Here is a 19,856-nt window from a genome sequence, read left to right on the forward strand (position 1 = left end):
TATATATTTTTCTATATAATCTATTGAAAGCATACACCAGTGTTCAGATCTCTTTTCAGTGTCTTTTGCCACTCTCCCAAAGTGGAGTTTCCTCGTTTCTCAGAAACCTCCAGTGGCTGATGTTTCCAGCAGCACCCAGTGACACCAGTCCCCAAAAATATGCTAATGAGGCATTGCTTCTTTTCGATACGAAAGCTTCATGAACTATTCTTAAATATCTATTATTGGAGTTCCCATTGTGGCTTAGTGGGTTAAGAACCTGACGTAATGTTTGTGAGGTTGCAGGTTTGATCCTTGGCTTCACTCAGTGAGTTAAGGATCCGGCATTGCCACAAATGGTGGCATAGATCAAAGATGTGGCTTGGAGCCGGTGTTGCTGTGGCTGCCGTGTAGGCCTGCAGCTGCAGCTCCGATTTGACCTCTAGCCCGGGGAACTTCCATATGCTGCAGGTACAACCATAAAATGAAAAAAAAATCTGTGTGAGTTCATATCCTGTTGTTTCATACATACAGCTTTTGCATCTATTTGATGTGCTTTCAGAACTTAATGTTCATTTGTATCTACTAGGATCCTGGCCATAGCAGCCATATATTGAGCATCAACTGTGTCAGGCACTTGACTCACATTGTCCTTAATCCTCTTAGCAACCTGGCAAAATGACGTCATGATTACTCCCATTTTACAGGTGAGGACCCTGAGGCTCAGGGGGTGATGGTGTGGGAGGGTAAGGGAGCCAGATTGCAACGACATCTGGCGAACTGCAGTGGCTGGGTTCCTCCTCTTCTGCTCTCTTGTCCAGTTACAACTCATGCTTCCATACAGATGAAAACCTAACAGTCTGGCCAAATATCCAGATGCTTCCAAATATCCTTATATTTCAGAGCTTGTAGTCTGTGACATTTGGGGGAAGCAAGTCTCTTTCAATATTTATTTATTCTCTACCGTACCTCCCTTGAAACCCCCCTGCCCCCTCCGACACCCCCAGTGGTTCACATGCTATTTTCCCTGCTTCAGAATTCACCCCATTACTTCGTTGGCCTCCTTCCTTATCATCACAGGACATGCACGCTTGGGAAAATCTGCCTTGTGATGTGATAATTGCAAGATATTTTCTGAATTGCAGAAGGTTTAAGTAGAGGGGGATGAGGGTTTGAATCAAGTTTATCTTCTGGATGAGAAGAATTCTGATCTCGGGAATTAAAGGGAAGCGTTCTGGCCAAGTTTCTGAATGCTTATTGAGGAAAGGCCCAATTCACTATCTAGAGCGAATTCTCTACATTCTAGACATTTTACCACAGTCTGTACCCTTTAGGATTCTGTAATTCTAGGGAAGAAAGTGGGTATTTCCTAGATGGTGTTATTTTTATGATGAGAACTGAAGACTTTATCTCTGGAGAGTTTCCATTGTATTTACAAATATCCCACTGCATTTTAGGAAAGCTGGCATTTCTGGTCCCATCATGAGCTTCAAAATCCCATTTCTTTCTTTCTTTCTTTCTTTTTAGGGCCGCTCTTGTAGCATATGGACGTTCCTGGGCTAGGGGTCGGATCAGAGCTGCAGCTCCTTAACTGCAGCCTTACGTCACAGCCACAGCAACACCAGATCTGAGCTGTGTCTGCAGCCTACAGGGCAGCAACACCGGATCCTCAACCCCCTGAGCAGGGCCAGGGATTGAACCTTCATCCTCCTGGATACTAGTTGGGTTCTTAACCCACTGAGCCACTGTGGGAACTCCCAAAGATCCCATTTCACCTTTAACATTTTTGCCATTGAGGTAACTGGTTTTCTGACACTCGGGTTTTTCTGCTTCTCGCAAAGTGGGACATTGAGGCGGCTATGTGGGGAATTCAATAAAATGATCAACAGTACAATCCAGCCAGAGGGGGAAAGCCTTTTGTCTCAGTCATCAGGCTACTTTGCATTTTCCAAAACCCTGACTTAACAGGATAGTTACACCTACTGTAGATTGTTTTTTTATTTGTGGTTTAGATTATTTTGCTAATTCTTAGTAGCACCCTAGGTCATCTGTGCTGTGTTGACAATGAAAATGATGTGTTTGAGTTGAGATCCCCTTGGGTTACTTTGGTCATTGCTACCTCTGAATAAGAGTGAAAGAACGGCAAATATCAGTCTCTACATTCCCCCATAGGGCTTGACTGCACTCCAGGTTTTATAGGTGATTTTTTGCTGCAAAGGTTCTAGGTCTTCAGCTGTAAAATGGCTTGGCATTCCCACAGTGCAATTCCAAGGGCTCATTCTTGTGCCCAGGGTAGAATCAGGCTCTTCTTCTCAAGATTCCTTCCCAGGGTGTTACCAAACTAGGTAGAATCTAGGAGTTCCCACTGGGACGTAGTGTGATCAGCAGCATCCCTGGAGCTCTGGGACACAAGTTCAATCCCCAGCCGATGCAGGAGATTTAAGGATCCTGCGTGGCCGCAGCTGTGGCATAAGTGACAACTGCAGCTCAGATCTGATCCCTGCCCAGGAACTCCATATGCCATGGGGTGGCCAAAAAAGAAAAATAAATAAATAAATAGTAGAATCTATTGCTTGTTCAGAGCCTAAGTGAGTGCCAGGAGTCAGAGCTTATCAGATGGGCATCTTGCACCCCATTCTGGTAGAAACCAGACGAGTGGCATTAACATTTCCACAGCAAGTCACATTAGCGGCTGGTCAGGGACCAAGTGGGTCAAAGGAGACTGATCAGCTCTGTGAACTGTAATGAATGCACAGAGCAGAGCACAGAGACCAGGGTCACTATTTTATGGCTTCCTGTTCTCAGAAAAGACTATGAAGAACAAAATTCACCCCGTTTTTGTTATAGAAGCTCTCATCCCTTCTGGAGGCTCACTACATTCAACCTGTTTGAAGATAACAGTGAGAGAGCCAAACTAGCCAGCGTTATTGAGGGAGATTTGGGAGGGTGCCCACTTGGAGCAGATTATTCAGTTTTCAGGAATTTTGTGAGCTGGTGGTTAAATAGAACGATTATTCAAAAATTAAAGTAGGTGGGAGTTCCCATCATGGCACAGCGGAAACGAATCCAACTAGAAACCATGAGGTTTCAGGTTCCATCCCTGGCCTCACTCACTGGGTTAAGGATCTGGCGTTGCCGTGAGCTGTGGCGCAGCTACAGCTCCACTTAGATCTCTAGCATGGGAATCTCCATATACCTTGGGTGCAGCCCTAAAAAGGCAAAAAAAAAAAAAAAAAGACAAAACAATAAAAAAAATAAAAATTAAAGTAGGTAAACATATAATTAAATTATGTTAAAAAGAAAAGAAAAAGCTCCTCATTTCCAAAATGATTTTACTATTATTTGTGCCCTTGAAGATATTTATGTTGTTTGTATTTGTGTGGAGAAGATAGGGTATAATGCACGCCTCTCTTCCCAGCTCTCTGATCAGTGATGACACATTGGTAGCTTGAAACACACCAAAGTGGGAACGTTTACGCTACAGAAATTGGAAAGCGCTGCAAATGAGGCTTGACATATTGTTTTGATAATTGTCCAGACTTAAGATTCGGTTATTGAAAACATTTTAACAGTTCAGGTTAAATTGAAGAGTGCTGTGTCTATAGACTTTCCTGTGACTGGCACAGAAACTTGTAAGGAAATGTTTTTTAACTTTTCAAAAACTATTATCTCATTCCGCAAAGAAATGACTCACATTATTGATGACTGAGTCAATTCTGATGTCATTGGTTCACTTCGGTCTTTAACTGGGTAATGTAAATGAAAATATCACCTTATATTTGTGTTGGAACTGCACGCATTTGCTAAGGGCATGGCTGTTTCTTTGCTAAATGGAATGGGAATCGAGCGAGCATTTCTTGTAGCCTGAGTTGGTGACGCTGTATTTGGTGCTAGAAGTATAAAACGTGATTATGAATTGTGCAAGAAATAGCAAGTCAGACTGAATTAATAAATAGAGTGTTGCCTGTCTTATTATTTGAGATTGTTTGCTATGCATTTTTTATATTACAAAATTTATAATCAGCTTGTGTAAGTATGTACACACGGTTTTTTCTGTGTTAATCATTTACTAGATAATGGAATACAATGGAAGCCTTATGACCTAGATTCATAAATCCTCCACACATTTCTGTTGAGTCCTATTTTTAGGTCCCTGTTATTTAGAGGACAGCAGCAGAACTTTCCAAACAGAATGAAAAGTCACACACACATACACATACACACACACACTTGCACGCCTGAAGGGAAAAAGCTATCACCGCTAACCTACTTTGTCTTTGAAAATCTAATCAAAGTACTTATATCTGAAATATACTTAACTATTTTAGAAGACTAAGCCTTTTATGTTAGGCCCACAGAATTATATTTCAAATATAACAAAAATCAATGATGTATATAAAGAATTTTTTTAACTTTAATTTTTGAGAGTCAGCTACTTACCAAACTTTGTGGCATGGCTCTACGAAGACATAAGTGAAGACTTGGGCCCAGTTCTCCAGGTCAAGCTCAAATTTTTTTTCGCAATATGGATCATCCCACTTTAAAGATTTTTTTCCATTCCAAATAAATAGTTTTTGTTTTGTTTTTAAAGCCAATCTCGGGAGTTCCCATCTTGGCGCAGCAGAAATGAACCCGACTAGGAACCAGGAGGTCTTGGGTTCGATGCCAGGCCTTGTTCAGTAGGTCAGTGATCCGGCGTTGCCGTGAGCTGTGGTGTAGGTCACAGACCCGGCTTGGATATGGCATTGCTGTGGCTGTGGTGTAGGCCGGCAGCTGTGGCTCCTATTAGACCCCTAGCCTGGGAACCTCCATATGCCACGAGTGTGGCCCTAAAAGGACGAAAAGACAAAAAAAGAAGCTGATCTCAGTGACTTAAGGAGAATTGGCATGAACTTGTGAAGGCTGGTGATCATCTGCAGTTGCTTTCCATAGACTGGTGATAGTAAAGCAATGCTGTTGACCATCTGTTATGTGCTTCATTCTGCACCAGCCTCATTCCTCAAAACTCATCTTTTAATGAACTCTGCGGTCTAGGTTCTAATATCTCCATTTTATGCAAAAGTGAGATATTGTACACCAGGCTTGATGAAGATGGGATTTGAAAACAGGTCTCTCTGACCCCCAAATTCTCTATCTTTTCTGAAAACGTTTTGACCCCGAGTCCCTGAAGAAAATAACATGAAAGAAACAAAAAATATATTCTATCCTGTATCATTACTGAACACCCCCTGGGCCTGGGGAAATGCTTTTCAGCAAGTTCAGGGATAAAACTAAGTGACTTCTGGATGACCAGATCTGCTTTCTGCAGTAGATAGCGTGGTATCAGAACACAACTGCCTGGAATGAGGGACTGGAACAGGCGACAGAGTCTTGTGATATTTTTTAGATGGAGAGGAAAGCAGGGAACCTCATTCTGAATTCATCGTTCATCCCTGGTAACAACCAAGGCTTGGACCCACTGATGCCGCAGGATATAATCATTAAACTCACAGCGTGGCTTACTGAAAGTCCTACTTCTTCCCTCTCCTTCCTGTCCCATGTAAAATGGCAGCATGTCACCAGTATTAACCCCAGGTTTTATATGTTTAGAGTAAAATGGTGAGATAAACCAGGTAGTATGATTAGCAAGAAAATAAAGCAAGCTGAGGTGTGATATAAAAGAAGAGCGAATATGTTATTTATAGCTGTACAGACCCAAGATATACATGTATATATATATATATATATATATATATATCTTTATATATCTACAAAGAAACACACACACACACATATATAAAGAAACAAATGTCAGGATATGAGATGTCACTGGAAATACCATCACCCTTGAGTTACTTTCCATTTCGTTGTATATTGATCTGGGATTTATTTATTTATATCTTTGACACAAAACACACAATTTGAAACCAGTGGCTTTGCTGATGAAAAAGACTGGGACACTTCACTAAAGAAATGCTGGAGTTGGGGTGTGGTTAGATGCCAACTATGACCTTTATGGATAAGCAAGGAGGTTCTACTGTGCAGCACAGGGAGCTATATATTCAATCTTTTGGGCTAGACCTTGATGGAAGATAGTATTAGAAAGAGAACGTGTATCCATCTATGTCTGCCTGGGTCACTATGCTGTGGAGCAGAAATTGACACAACACTGTAAATCAACTCTCCTTCAATAAAAATAAAAAAAGACATGTCTGGAAAATCATGCCGTAAAGTTAGATGTATAAATAGCCGACAGACACTAGAGAATGAAGGGAAATGTCACATTGTTGGTTTTCTTCATTCTGATTATCAGTTGGTTCAAGTTATCAGTCTATTAGGAAATGTTGCAGAAATGCTGAAGCACACAGTAAAGCGATCTGAGCTGAGCGGGGAGTACCTTCTGGGGAAAGCTGCAAAGACTGTGGTCACAAGAGCAGACTGAGACATGGTGGGGCGGTCGGGGCAGAGCAAGGGTCCCTGGTTAACGGGAGCCCTTGTAAAAAGGAGCGAATGTAACAGGTTCAACGTGTCACGGTGAATATTTATTTAGGTCAAATGTTAGCAAAATGTTTCTGACAGCCCTGTCAAACACTGCATCCGTGGGCCTGGGGAGGCTGTTGGTGTTCCTTCATCAACAGGGCGCCTTCCTCTTGCAAATGACTCGGGATTAAATCACAGAATATCGGAACCCAGAGTTATGCTGCGTCCTCTGGCTTCTGCCTTGGTGAGGTTCCGGCTGCTGTGGATAATCAGCAGAAAACAGACAACATTCATTTCTGAGGCTCGAATAAAACAAGACTCACCCTGACAAATTTACATCCTTGACAACTGCCTGGAGCAGCTGGATTTCCTAGTGGAAATCAAAAGGGAATGTTAACATTTTGAGGGAGGTGGTGTGAGATCTGCCAGGAATAGTAAATAACAAAACCAAACGTATCCCATTGTGAGGATCGTGAATCGTAATTACAGTTATCTCGAAAGTACAAGGCCATTTGCAGAGCACCGCTTAAGCCAACAGATAAATCATTAGCTTCATTTTGCAGGGGACCCTGGGCTGGGGAACCTCGGGAGACTTGTCCACGGTCATAGTCTAGGGCTAGAATCCGGGTTTACTGCTTCCGCCCATTCCTGTCCTTCAGCTGAATGGTCTAAGTATTGCAGTCACTATATCTGCTTCTAGATTATACACGCATCCAACAATGGCAAGTTGCAGAGCCATTCATTTTGAAATTACTTCTAATATCAAGCACAGTACAATCATCAGGCAATTTCTTTCAAATAATTGTGAAAAAAATAAAATCCTATTTGTCCACAGTAGAAAGCATTTCAGATTAAGATAACACTAGCCACCCCTGACCAGCAATTCCTTAGCAGTTGTTCTTTAGCCAGTTTTTGTTGCAGTCTTGCAGGTAAAGTGTGCTGTTTTTTATAAAAGAATAAAGCAGGGGGCACAGAGAATGCCCAGTTGGTTGGTCTGATAATTCTGAGTGATACTGGTTATTAATTGATTCAAACAAGTATTTGGATGTTTAGGGAATTAAATTGCCTGCTAATTTGACTGGTTATTTTAAAACTCTGAAGGATCTTGCAGTTGTAGGGCGCTATAGCCAAGTTAGCTTTTGATTAGCTGAATTGTGGCACGAAATAACATTTTTTTTAAAAATTGAAACTTGCAAGGAGTTCCCATTGTGGCTCAGCAGTACTGAATGGTACTAGTATCCATGAGGATGTAGGTTCGATCCCTGGCCTTGCTCAGTGGGTTAGTGATCCTGAATTACTATGGCTGTGATGCAGGCTGGCAGCTACAGCTCTGATTCAAACCCTGGCCTGGGAATTTCCATGTATCACAGGGGCAGCTGTATAAAGAAAAAAAAGTTAAAACTTGCAGATAAATAGAAAACCATTTATATCAGATTCTGAAGAGCCTATCTTAATTTTTTTTTCTTATAAGTTTGGCTTTCTGATTATTTTGGGTGGTTCTAACAAGTTGACTTTATCGCTTAAGCACATGTATGTACCTATATGGCAGGAATAAGGACAAATACTAAAAAGATTATTATTACATATAATTAGTGATAATCGATATATTTGGTGAAACCAAAAATGATTGGTTGTTTTCTAGTTCTTATGCTTCAGTGTACTGATTTTGTTTAATTCTTTATCAAGCTTCTTCCATGTAATTTCACTAACTTTGGAAATTTGATTCCTTTTCCAGAGGAGAAAAAAAAGAACGATCTTACCACCATGCTAGTACTTTGCTTGTTCATTATTATTGTTTTCTAGGTTGAGGAATAGAAAGAAAAATTAACAAAAAGGTAAATAAAATACTTTATGTTGGAACCTGTCCTGTGCATGGACACTGCCTTTGGTGTCCATGACAACACTTGCTCTGAGAATAGCCACACAAAGCCAGTCATGTGTATGTAAATGCTTGTCTCTGTATACACCCACTATTTTTTTTTGCATGTTTCTTCTTACATGAGGAATATTTTTCTTTAAAAATGTATTTCTAACCACATATATCTTCTTCTAGATTAATACTGTAATACATTTTCTTTAGATAGCTTGGATAATTCATAAAAGTCCAAAAGAATCACATAAAATTGTTCCCTCAATTTTACTATCCATAGGGAGTCAGCATTAATGTTTTACTATAATCCTCATAGACGAAGGAAAGAATTTTTTAAAAAACTAAATATAATATGGAACCTGTAAAAACTGAGACAATTTGACCTATACTTTACATATAACTTATATTTGGCTTTTTACACTTCGCAATATGTTGTGAGCATGTCCCATGTCGTGAAATAGTCTTTTCAGTAACCAGAGTAGATCAGCAATAGTTCACTTAAAACAGTGAACAAGCTGCATTAAAACCCCGCCAGAGCCTTACCAAAGAGCTGATGCTATGAATACCAATCATAGCTTAGTTGCTGTTCCATATGTTAATTTAATTTGACAGAGTAAGAGTCTTTGAAGTCCTAATTCTCTTTTGCATCCAGTAAACCAGTTTTTATAGTGCCTGAACTTTTAGACATCAGCCTGCAGCTAAACTCATGTCGGGAAGTTGCCATGAGGTCACATGTAACAATGGCCGGAGGGGGAGTCCCTCTGGAAGTCTTGTGGGAGAGGTGAGGGGGACCAGGAGGGGTCACTTGGCAAGGGGGGTGGGGGGGTAGGGTATCAGGGCCTCTGGCAATAGCATCTTATAGGCATACAGACTTGTTGCCATTTTAATGCTCCCTTGGAGGGTGATTCCTACAGAAGTGGGTCCTCGGTAGCCCATCAACATTCATTAGTAAGTGTTTATGTGCATCTTTGTGTTTATTTGTGGGCTCCGTGGCTTTAGAAGGGAAAGCTAAGCCGAATTCTCAATGGTGTGCAGGTTTTTGCTTCCCATGCTTGAGCAAGAGGGAAATTCTATAACGTTCCCCATTTAGAATTCGAATGGTGAGTTGGTTCAGTTCAGAAAATGTTTGAGGGGGTATATTTCTGTTTGAACTCTGGTGCAGTTGGTGGTACTGGTCAGAAAGGTGGAGGAGAAAAGGGCATTAAAGAAGAGAATCAAAATGAAAGACATTAAGAATAAATGATAGTGAGCATTAAGTCCTATGGGGGGAAGGATTTCGAGTTTTCTCTTCTTATTCTTTGTTAAGATTGTAAGTTCTTTGAGGGCAGAAAATCATGCTTGTAAGGTTTTATATGCATAAGAGCTGACTGTTAGAGTCTTAATAGTCATCGCAGGGGCTCATCCTCAAATAGTGTTGCAGTTACTGCAAACATTCAAGATCAATACCTTTTTTAATTGAGGTTCTCCACCTTTACAGCTCACGTACAATGTGTCAGACCCATGCAAGCTTAGGACCTTGTTCCAGTGGTAAAAGGGCAGTTGCTAAGGCTGAGACAGTGGAAACCAAGCATATGAACCATTCACTTCAATCAGAAGGGGTCAGCCCTCTGATGGAGTCTTGCGCTGCATTTTCTGGGCCTCCTAGTGTTTGTCTCAAGTTAGATCACCAGCGATCAACGAGCAAGGGGGGAAAATGATGGAGAGATTCTTGCCCCTCTTTGGAAGCTCTTGGAAAGTCCAGTCTTTGGGGAGTTCTTCGTCAGTGACAGCAGTTTGGGACTAGGCAGCAGGAAGATAGAGTGGCCACCGAGGAGACACACACGCCAACATTTAGGGAAATTGGTCATTAACGGGAAATGATTGGACAAGCGCTTAATTTTTCCAGTAAGGATGTTTCTAGGTAACAATCCTGTTGTGGCTGAGTGGTTCTGGGATGTGGTAGACGTGGGATTAGGCAGCTGCACTGGATAGTCATGATGTCATTGGGTTTCCGACATAATTTCCAGCCCTCCTCTTGCTCCTGGGTGGCATTGACTCCCACCGTGACCTAAGTTCCACTTTGGCAGTCCCTTTCAGCGTCTGCCACTGCTTCTTGGTCTCTGCACATGTAGCTTGACTGCCTCTTTACCCTAAATGAGTCTGTCTGTCTTCATAGTTCCCGTCGTGGCGCAGTGGTTAACACATCTGACCTGGAACCATGAGGTTGCGGGTTTGATCCCTGGCCTTGCTCAGTGGGTTAAGGATCCAGCATTGCCGTGAGCTGTGGTGCAGGTTGCAGACGTGGCTCGGATCCCGCATTGCTGTGGCTGTGGTGTAGGCTGGCAGTTACAGCTCTGATTCGACCTCTAGCCTGGGAACCTCCATATGCCACGGGAGTGGCCCTTGAAAAGGCAAAGAGACAAAAAAAAAAAAAAAAAAAAAAATGAGTCTGTCTTCGCCCTACCTGTCTTAACCCCATTTGTGTTGATATAACACAGTCTCGGTCACTTATAAACATCAGAAATGTAGCTCTCACAGTTCCAGAAGCTGTGGCGGGGCGCCACCATGGTCAGGGGGAGACCCTCTTTCAACCTCTCCCAGGTTGTAGATTTCTCATTGTTGGAATTCCCGTTGTCGCTCAGTGGGTTAAGAGCCCAACTATTATCCATGAGGATGCAGGTTCAATCCCTGGCCTCACTCAGTGGGTTAAGGATCTGGCATTGCTGCAAGTTGTGTGCCGAAGATGTGGCTATGGTGTAGGCTGGCAGCTGTAGCTCCCATCCCTAGCCTGTTGCAGCCCTTGGAAGAAAGAAAGGAAGGAAGGAAGGAAGGAAGGAAGGAAGAAAGAAAGAAAGAAAGAAAGAAAGAAAGAAAGAAAGAAAGAAAGAAAGAAAGAAAGAAAGAAAGAAAGAAAGATTGATTCTCACTATATCTTCACGTGATGGAAGAGGCAAGGCAACTCTGGGGCCTCTTTTATAAGAGCACTAATCCCATTCATGAGGGCCCTGCCTCATGACCTAATCATCTCACAAAGGCCTCCCTCCTAACACCATTATTTTGGGAGTTAGGATTTCAATGTAGCTATTGGAGGCATGGGGCACATTCAGACCATCGCAGTATCTATGGAATCGTCCCATGAAGCATTTAGAAGAAACTCCATGCTCTCCTTGTGGAGGAAAAAGGTCACATGAGACAATCAAGAGGACTAAGAATTTGGCAAGATTTGGTATACTTACGTTTGTGGGCACGCACCTGCTTTTTAGGGTGCGTTATGCAGTGGTATGAAAGGCTCTCTGGATGACCCATGCCTGACTCGGAAGGAGCCAGTACCTACACACATGGCAGCCTGTGTACGACCCAGACTTCCTCTTGCTCCTCAAGAACAGGCCCAGGAAACAGTCGGCCTGAGCCACGAGCTGTCCCTTCCAACATGGGTTCTCGCACACCCGTGGAGGTCTAGCCTTCAGTCTCTCCATTCTCGGTTCTGTGCGATCGCTTATGTATTCCTCTTGTTAAGCTCCTGTTCTCTGGGTGTCTCCATTTTTCGTCTTGCCACATCTCTTGTCTTTCCTGCCCATTGGCTTTCTCTTTCTTCTTCCCCTCTTTCCGATCTCAGCACGGATGACTCTCATCTCCGCTGTTGCCGGAGGTAGTCTTAGACTTTCCTCTCTTGGTTCATCCGAAGCACCTCCTCCGGCTCAAGGTCACCGCCTTGCAGCTGCTTGACGGTGCATCTGTCTGTGCCTCAAGGGGACGTTCATCTTCAGCCACGTACCTGGCAGCAAACACGAACTTAATAAATGCTTCTGTTTTTAACTGTCATAACTTCAATAAGAAAGCAGATTCTGCTTTCCAGTCAGTCTACCAACAGACTTTTGGAAGCCAGCTCCTGTGTAGGTTGAGGACTTCCTGCAACGTGGTCAAACTACAGCAAAAGGCTTTTTGTTACAAAACTGTAATCTTGATGTACTTTGGCCCCACCTGAATTCCACTGTAATTGCCTTTACAACATATATCCTGCCATCATCTTAAAAAGGTTTAGTTCTGAACACATCCGCTGGCAGAAGATTTGTTTTGCTTTCTTTTCTAGGAAACTGTAGCTTAGCAAACTCTTAGACTGTCTGAGTTTAATTTTTCTTACTTTTTAACTGTTGATGAATTCTTTAAAAAACAGTAAGTAAATAGATTAGTTTTGTTTGGGTATTACACTCAGTAATTACATGTTAGCAATTTAATAATTTTAATAGCAGAGAGGACATTTACCTCTTCTACTATTTGTTTGCATGTAAACCCTGAACCTAGAAGCTACAATACTTTCAAAAGAGCACATCAAAGTAATTGTTTTGCCTGGCGCCTGTACAGATTTCTGCTGGGACCTGTCCCATTTAGTATAAATTATATTACCTGTGGAATTTAAGAGGATGTAAGGTGTAGCCTGCCCTGCAGGAAGGAAATTTAAACTATGGGTTGCTTTTTGTTTTAAACTTTGGTTTGTTCCTGTAATATGGGATACTTAGCATCCCTAATTTCTATTTAATCTCTTGACAGGCATATTTTGAATTTTGCATTGGTATGTAAGACAAGTTCAAAAGTCCTGTGTTGTCTCCGGTTAACTTGAAAATGAAAACTGTCTCAAGCCACGGAGTTCCTGTCGTGGCTCAGCGGTTAACGAACCTGACTAGTGTCCGTGAGGACGCAGGTTCGATCCCTGGCCTTGCTTAGTGGGTTAAGGATCTGGCGTTGCCGTGAGCTGTGATGTAGGTTGCAGATGAGGCTTGGATCCCAAGTGACTGTAGCTGTGGTGTAGGCTGGCGGCTCTAGCTCCTATTCAACCCCTAGCCTGGGAACTTCCATATGCGGTGGGTATGACCCTAAAAAGACAAAAGACCAAAAAAACCAAAACAAATAAAACTATCTAAAGCCAGGTGGTACTGAGGCGGTACCTGACTATGGTGATGTGGGAAAGACATGCCATCATCTGAATAAGTCAATTTAGAAACACCCCCCTCCCCCACCAAAAAAAGAATGATAACAAAGATAAGATGTCATGACTCTGTTGTGCTTACATAGACGTGAATTTAGGAGTAGGACATCCTTGGGCAGGGATATGGGAACATAATCTCCGTGTTTGTAAATCTGTTGCACAAAATTTTATACCCTCCTTAAAGGACCAAGATGTTAGACTTGAGCCACGTGGCAGGAGCAGATGCCCACCCAAGTATTCAGATGGAGAGCTGCGGCCTTCCAAATGCATTCACACCTTCAGTGATGCCCGGATGGGCCTCCCTGAAGCTCCGTGGTCAGCCCCCTGGGCCCCCGTGGTTCTGGCATGTGAGATCCCTGCCAATATGTTGTCTGGCATGCTGAATGTGTAGGAGAAACACTTTCACTGGGACCAAAAAGAGATAGTACGAAGTACAAAAAGATTCTACAAAAGAGAATGTATCGACGAGATGTAGAGACCCAGAAAGGAGAGAGACAGAAGGAGGCGGGGAGGGACGACTAGAGAAGCTATAAAAGTAGGCTCCTGTCCCTTTCTCCCCTTTGTTCCCCAGATGGGTCTTACATTGTCACACTCAGGCCACAGTCTGTCCATGGGACAACACAGATGAAAGGATGCTCCTTTTCTGCTCCCAGGGGGAGGAAGGGGCCTCTCCTTCACCTTTGAATTCAGTCATTGTCTTACCATCCTCATAGGCCAGGCCACCATCACCAGGGACAGACACTCTCTCCGAATCTTTTTTGTCCAGTAATCCAAATATCCTCTCTAGAAGTCAGATATTACCATTATGACCAAGAGTGACCACTTACTGAAGTACCGTGTTAAACCTCTTACCTCTTACTTAAAAATCTGGACATCTTACTCAGGTTTCACTGCTGTAAAAGAGAAACGATTGTCTCAACTTTACAGATTATTGAATAAGATGTTTTATATAACTTTAGCCATGCATATAAACACATACAGTTAATAATTCTACAAAAGAATTGCAGTTTTCCCTTTGCTCCTCTATGCATTTCTGTCTGACCCTCTTCTGTGGTCTCTGATTTTCCATGGATAACTTCAGATAGGAACTTTGGGGACCAGATCCTGGGCCATTTTTAGTTTCTTCCTTTTTCCCTTTTTACAATTACTCCTATGAGCACTTTCCAACTCAAACTGAAATACACACCTCTGTTTCTTTTCGTTTCTTACATGCTTCCTTAAAAATGGCTAAGTACCGTTTGTTCCATGGTTTGACTGAATTCAAAGGGCCCAAATTCAGCTCTTAAGTTTTTCAACTGCATAGACTCAGAAGTAGCAATTAGTAGTCACTGAATGTCAGTGGCTAAGAGACCTGATTTTCAGCCTTTCATAAAGCTCCAAGCCCCACTTAAGTGCATTCCTGGCAGCATCGGAGCCCCCACCAGATTCTGTAACAATGACCAGGACACTCATGAGTTAATAGCATTAAGAGATAAGGCTTCAGGGAGTTCCCTTCATGGCTCAGTGGTTAACGAACCTGACTAGGATCCACGAGGATGCAGGTTTGATCCCTGGGCCCTGCTCAGTGGGTTAGGGATCCAGCATTTCTGTGAGCTGTGGTGTGGGTTGCAGACGCAGCTTGGATCCCATGTTGCTGTGGCTGTGGTGTAGGCTGGCAGCTATAGCTCAGATTGGACCCCTAGCCTGGGAACCTCCATATGCCGAAGGTGCGGCCCTAAAAAGACAAAAGACAAAAAAAAAAAAATTTAAATAATAATTAAAAAAAAGAGAGAGAGATAAGGCTTCAGGAGTTTCTGCTGTGGCTCAGCAGGTTAAGAACCCAGCATGGGGATTCGAATTTGATCCCTGGCCTCACTCAGTTGGTTAAGGATCTAGCATTGCCACAAGCTGCAGTGTAGGTCACAGATGTGGCTTAGATCCGGCATTGCTGTGGCTGTGGCATAGACCAGTAGCTGCAGCTCCAATTCAACCTTTAGCCTGAGAATTTTCATATGCCACGGGAGTAGCCGTAACAAATTTTTAAAAAGAGACAGAGAGATAAGGCTTCAGAAGAATGACATATATTTTCTCGGCTTAAAAAGGGATGTGTATCAAATAGAAACTCAAGTCTTTATTTCCAAACAAGACTGTGTATGTCCAAATCGCTTGGAATGCTATGAAGACTTATATTAACAAGCTTAAGCCACAAGCAGGTTTAGAAGATGCTTCCATGCTTAAATGTTTAGGTCCATCTGGGAAAGAGCTGGTTTCTGTTGTTGGAAAAACAGATATTCAAAGGTTGGGATAGCAGACAGGCTATATCTATCACTTGACTTTAAAGTTGGTTTTAGATAAAAGGATAGCTTAATAATGGGGCTGCTTGTTGGGAGGATCAGACTTCTAAAAACCTTAATATGCTCTCACCCTTTCCCCGGAAGCAGGTGATGGGGTAGTTACCGTCCCCTCCTCTGCTCAACAGAGCAGCGCCTCTGTTGGCTCCTTGCTTGGCAGAGCTCCAGGGAAAGCCGTGCAATGAGAGCAAGATTAGGATGCAGGCAGCAGGGCTGGGTCAGAGGCTCTAAGCTGTCTGCTTCGCTTGTTCCCTTCTCAGGGTCGGTTCCACTAACGGGGCCCCTCCCTAAAGCCAGGTCTCCTCGTGAGCACTTGCTTGTTTGCATTCCGATCATATCAGACAATGTCATTGGAGACCCCTTACCATCCTCATCCTACCTGTAGCCATGGGCTCTCCCTTACCCTGTAGCTTCCTTGCTTCCCTTGAAGACCAGGGCATCAGGGTAGAAATAACACCACACCGCGGTGAAGGCTCCATCTTGTTAAATATCCAAGCTGTGGGATTCACCACATTAAGCTCAATGTTTATCAACCATTTCATGCTTGAAATTATTTTACAAGCATGGCCCAACAGGAATGAGGCCATTATGGTGGAGTCTCTATGCTGAATTCCAATCTTTATGGATCTGGATATAGCTACATGTGGAGATACTACATTACATGGAGTCTCTAGTATAAATCAGGGCTTCAGACTGGTTCTTTCTAACTTAGACACCATAGTGCCCTTAAAATTTATTATCCGTAACTAGACTTTCTTCCCATGGGTTTTTCTATTTGTGTTCTTTTTGTAATCCCAAACCCTCCTCTAAGTGCAATGCTTACCACATTTCCCAGAATGATCCTTAAGGTAAATAATAAATGTTCCAAAATGTCTTTAAGTTTCTACATATTATTTTGGTAAACTAAACACAGAAAACTTTTTAAAATGTTAAAAGTGAACTCGAGAAGTTTTGTGTGTATTTTGTCATTTATTTCTCCAGAGACTACATCACTTTCAAAATTTTCAGAGCTGCACAAAAAGAGATAAAAAATTATGACCTCATCTGTTTCAAATGTGAATCAACGAATGAATAAACAAATGGAGGAAAGAATGTTTCCTGGGTTCAGCCTTCACAGCGGGCCTCTGAAGCCTAAAGCACAAAAGCTTTTAGATACCGCTTCCCACTCTAGAACCATCAGCAAGAGCTGGTCTCATCACTGTGTCTGTAGCAGGACGTGGGTGTCCTAGGCACGTGGCTCCTTTTTATCGCTCCCTTACTCTGCATGCTCGGTTTTCTTTAACAGTCTTTCTGCCATCCTCACAAGCAGTCCCTAGAGTTGACAAGTGATTCACCTCGAAGTGAAGGGAACACGCTGAGGTGGTAGGATTGACTGCCAACCTCCTGAATGTGTTTGAAAACACAGGTTTAGATTCTGGAAAGAATTCTGGATGGGGGATTCCTTTAAGAACTTCATGTCAAGTCGTAGTTCTGTCAGGTTTTTGGTTTTGGGGTTTTGTGAGTTCTTGTTTTTTGGGTTTTTTTTTTTTTTTGCTATTTTAGGGCCGCACCCTCAAGGCATATGGAGGTTCCCAGACTAGGAGTCAAATTGGACCTATAGCTGCCAGCCTACGCCACAGCCACAGCCACAACCACTCGGGATCTGAGCCCCTCGTCTGCAACCTACATACCGCTCACGGCAATGCTGGATCCCTAACCCACTGAGCAAGGCCCAGGGATCGAACCTGCATCCTCATGGATCCTAGTCAGGTTCGTTAACTTCTGAGCCACGAAGGGAACTCCTCTGTCAGTTATTAACTAGATAAGTCCTTCAGACTCTCTGGGCCACTGTTCACGTAAGTCTAACAACATAAATTGTCATAGGATGATGTAGCCTAATTTATAGGGGAAAATGAAAGGGCATTTGATTTTTAAAACGAGATTACCAGTAAATGCATATAAATGTAAAATAAAAATAGGAGTTCCCATTGCAGCTCAGTGGTTAATGAATCCAACTAGGAACCATGAGGTTGCGGGTTCGATCCCTGGCCTGGCTCAGTGGGTTAACGATCCGGCGTTGCTGTGAGCTGTGGTGTAGATCGCAGACGTGGCTCGGATCCTGTGTGGCTGTGCCTCTGGTGTAGGCCAGCGGCTACAGCTCCAATTTGACCCCTAGCCTGGGAACCTCCTTATGCCGTGAGAGCAGCCCAAGGAATGGCAAAAAAAAAAAAAAAAAAAAGACAAATAAATAAATAAATAAACGTAAAGTAAAAATATAAACTGCTCTGACGATTACCAAAACCTCTATGGTGATCATTCAGCACTTATAGATTCCTGCTCTAAGGTAGGAAGGACCACACTTAAATTCTTCCGTTCAGATTAAAATCTATATTGCTTGCAAATACCTTCAGAGAAGGGGAGGCTGTAGGACTTAGATCTACAAAGATAGTTAGACCAGACATTATTAAACCAAGTGTTTTCATTATTTATAATCATGCTTCTCTTCGTTTTTGTTTTTTCCCCCATTCAGCATTTCTTCTCTTCCTCCATTCCTTCTGCTATTTTGTGTGTTTTGCGTGGCAGTTTTATGTGTTTTGCATGGCAGTTTTGCTTCTCTTCCTTCTCCCCAGTGACCTCCTGCAGTGGTTGCCTCTGTGTTAAACAAGCCCCACTTTGCATCTTCTCCCCAGGGTTGGTCATCTTGACCTCTGCACAGGAAGAAGATTCCACAGTGTTCCTCAGCCACTAACACCAGGACAGGCGACCCTTCTGAGAAGGAAGCTTTTTTTGCATGTTGCTGTTGAAGCCCATTTTCTGTTCTGATTCCTTCAGAATAAGTTTCAAGATAGCTGGCTGCCATCCTTCAGGTCCGCCCTTTCTAGATGTGACTTCGAATACGTGATATCACTTTTCAGTCTTTTTGGTCTAGAACGTCCTTTGTAACTTCATCTCATCAGGCACACAGTTCAGCCTCTTAATAAGCAGCATGGGGTCACTGAAAGAATTGGGCTTTGTAGTTAGACCTGGGCTTGCATCTGGGCCATGGGACTCAGAGTGCCTAACTTCTCTGAACTGCAGTTTCCCCATCTGTCAGGTGGGGTTCATGGGACCTACCGCCCATAGACCTTGTCAGAACTGATGATGCGTGTAACATTTCTAATGTGTAATCAATGCTCTGATACATATTAATTCCCTCTCCCTCTCTTTGCGACTCTCTTCTCATCAAGTCCCCATTTCCTACTAGTTGCGGAGCCTAGGATTGACCACAGTGTTAAGAATTTGAAATAGTTGGAGTTCCCGTTAGGACTCAACAGGTTAAGAATCTGACACAGTATCCATGAGGATGCGGGTTCGATCCCTGGCCGCGATCAGTGGGTTAAAGATCTGGTGTTGTCTGCACAGTACAGCATAGGTCACAGAGGCAGCTCAGATCCAGTGTGGCTGTGGTTCTGGAGTAGGCCTAGAACTGCAGCTCCAACTTTACTCCTAGCCTGGGAACTTTCATATGCCACAGGTACAGCCCTTAAGGAAGAAAAAAAAAAGAATTTGAAACAGTTCTGCTTACCCATCCCCTTAAAACATTCCCCCCCCCCATTTACTATTTTATCACTAGCTCTCCTCTGAGGTATTCATACCATTTTCATATGCCCATGTGCCCTCTGATGCTATATCCACATGGACAGGCTAATTCCAAGAACCAGTTCTGAAAAGAGAACATCCTAAGGAAACAGTAGCCAAAAAGAGTTACTTACTTGGCCTTGGAGGAGTCCAGGGTAGCTCCTGATCTCATTTTCACCTTGAAGAACTTCCCAGGTTACCTCTCTGTGGCTTCTTTGTGGCTGTCTCTGACATATGACCTGTCAGCCATCTGTCACATCATTTCAGAACACGCAGTTAGTTACTCATCCCTAGGTTTCCACCTCAGGTCTAGATGAACCCCGGGATGCAGTTTCACTGCTTCCCCATGGGGCTTCCTTGAGCAAATTATGAAAAGGTATCCACTCTCAGCAGGTGCAACACCCAGCCTGGGAGGACAGCTTGAGGGGTGGAGGGTGGGCTGAACGTTGGGCACGGTTGTATGGGATTACCCTTTTTTAGAAACCAGAGTGTTGGCTCTGGTGTAATTTAATTTCAGAAAACAGATGCTTTGGTGTCAACTAGCATTTAACTTTCTCATTCCATTGGCCTTCCCCTTTTCCTGTATCTGTGTAAGCACACAGACACACACACACAGACACACACACACACACACACACACACACACACACACACACAC

General features: G+C 43.0%; 1 protein-coding gene and 1 long non-coding RNA gene across 18 annotated transcripts in view; one reads left to right on the forward strand and one right to left on the reverse strand.

The window, feature by feature from the left end:
- LOC146403307 (uncharacterized) overlaps window positions 1-19,856 on the reverse strand; it is an 897,172-nt gene that overhangs the window by 870,896 nt on the left and 6,420 nt on the right. For 2 of the 16 annotated variants that reach the window (XR_014803538.1, XR_014803546.1), the window contains exons 3-7: window positions 19,333-19,448; window positions 17,986-18,575; window positions 14,124-14,164; window positions 11,524-12,062; window positions 6,479-6,697 (exon numbers count right to left, since the gene is read on the reverse strand). This is a non-coding gene — a long non-coding RNA (uncharacterized LOC146403307). Of the gene's footprint in view, window positions 1-6,478; window positions 6,698-10,688; window positions 13,128-13,973; window positions 14,055-14,123; window positions 14,165-14,787; window positions 14,986-15,248; window positions 16,098-16,550; window positions 17,178-17,985; window positions 18,576-19,332; window positions 19,449-19,856 lie in introns of those variants that run through there. The other 14 variants (XR_014803533.1, XR_014803536.1, XR_014803531.1 and 11 more) reach the window with 14 other exon arrangements.
- Window positions 1-19,856, forward strand: part of HMGA2 (high mobility group AT-hook 2) — a 144,715-nt gene that overhangs the window by 76,933 nt on the left and 47,926 nt on the right. The gene's annotated exons all lie outside the window — the stretch shown is intronic.

This window comes from Sus scrofa, chromosome 5, assembly GCF_054392235.1.
Source record: "Sus scrofa isolate SSC_HxYL_T2T_F1_AM1 chromosome 5, Sscrofa_HxYL_maternal_Yorkshire_Landrace_v2.0, whole genome shotgun sequence".
NCBI classification, from domain to species: domain Eukaryota; kingdom Metazoa; phylum Chordata; class Mammalia; order Artiodactyla; family Suidae; genus Sus; species Sus scrofa.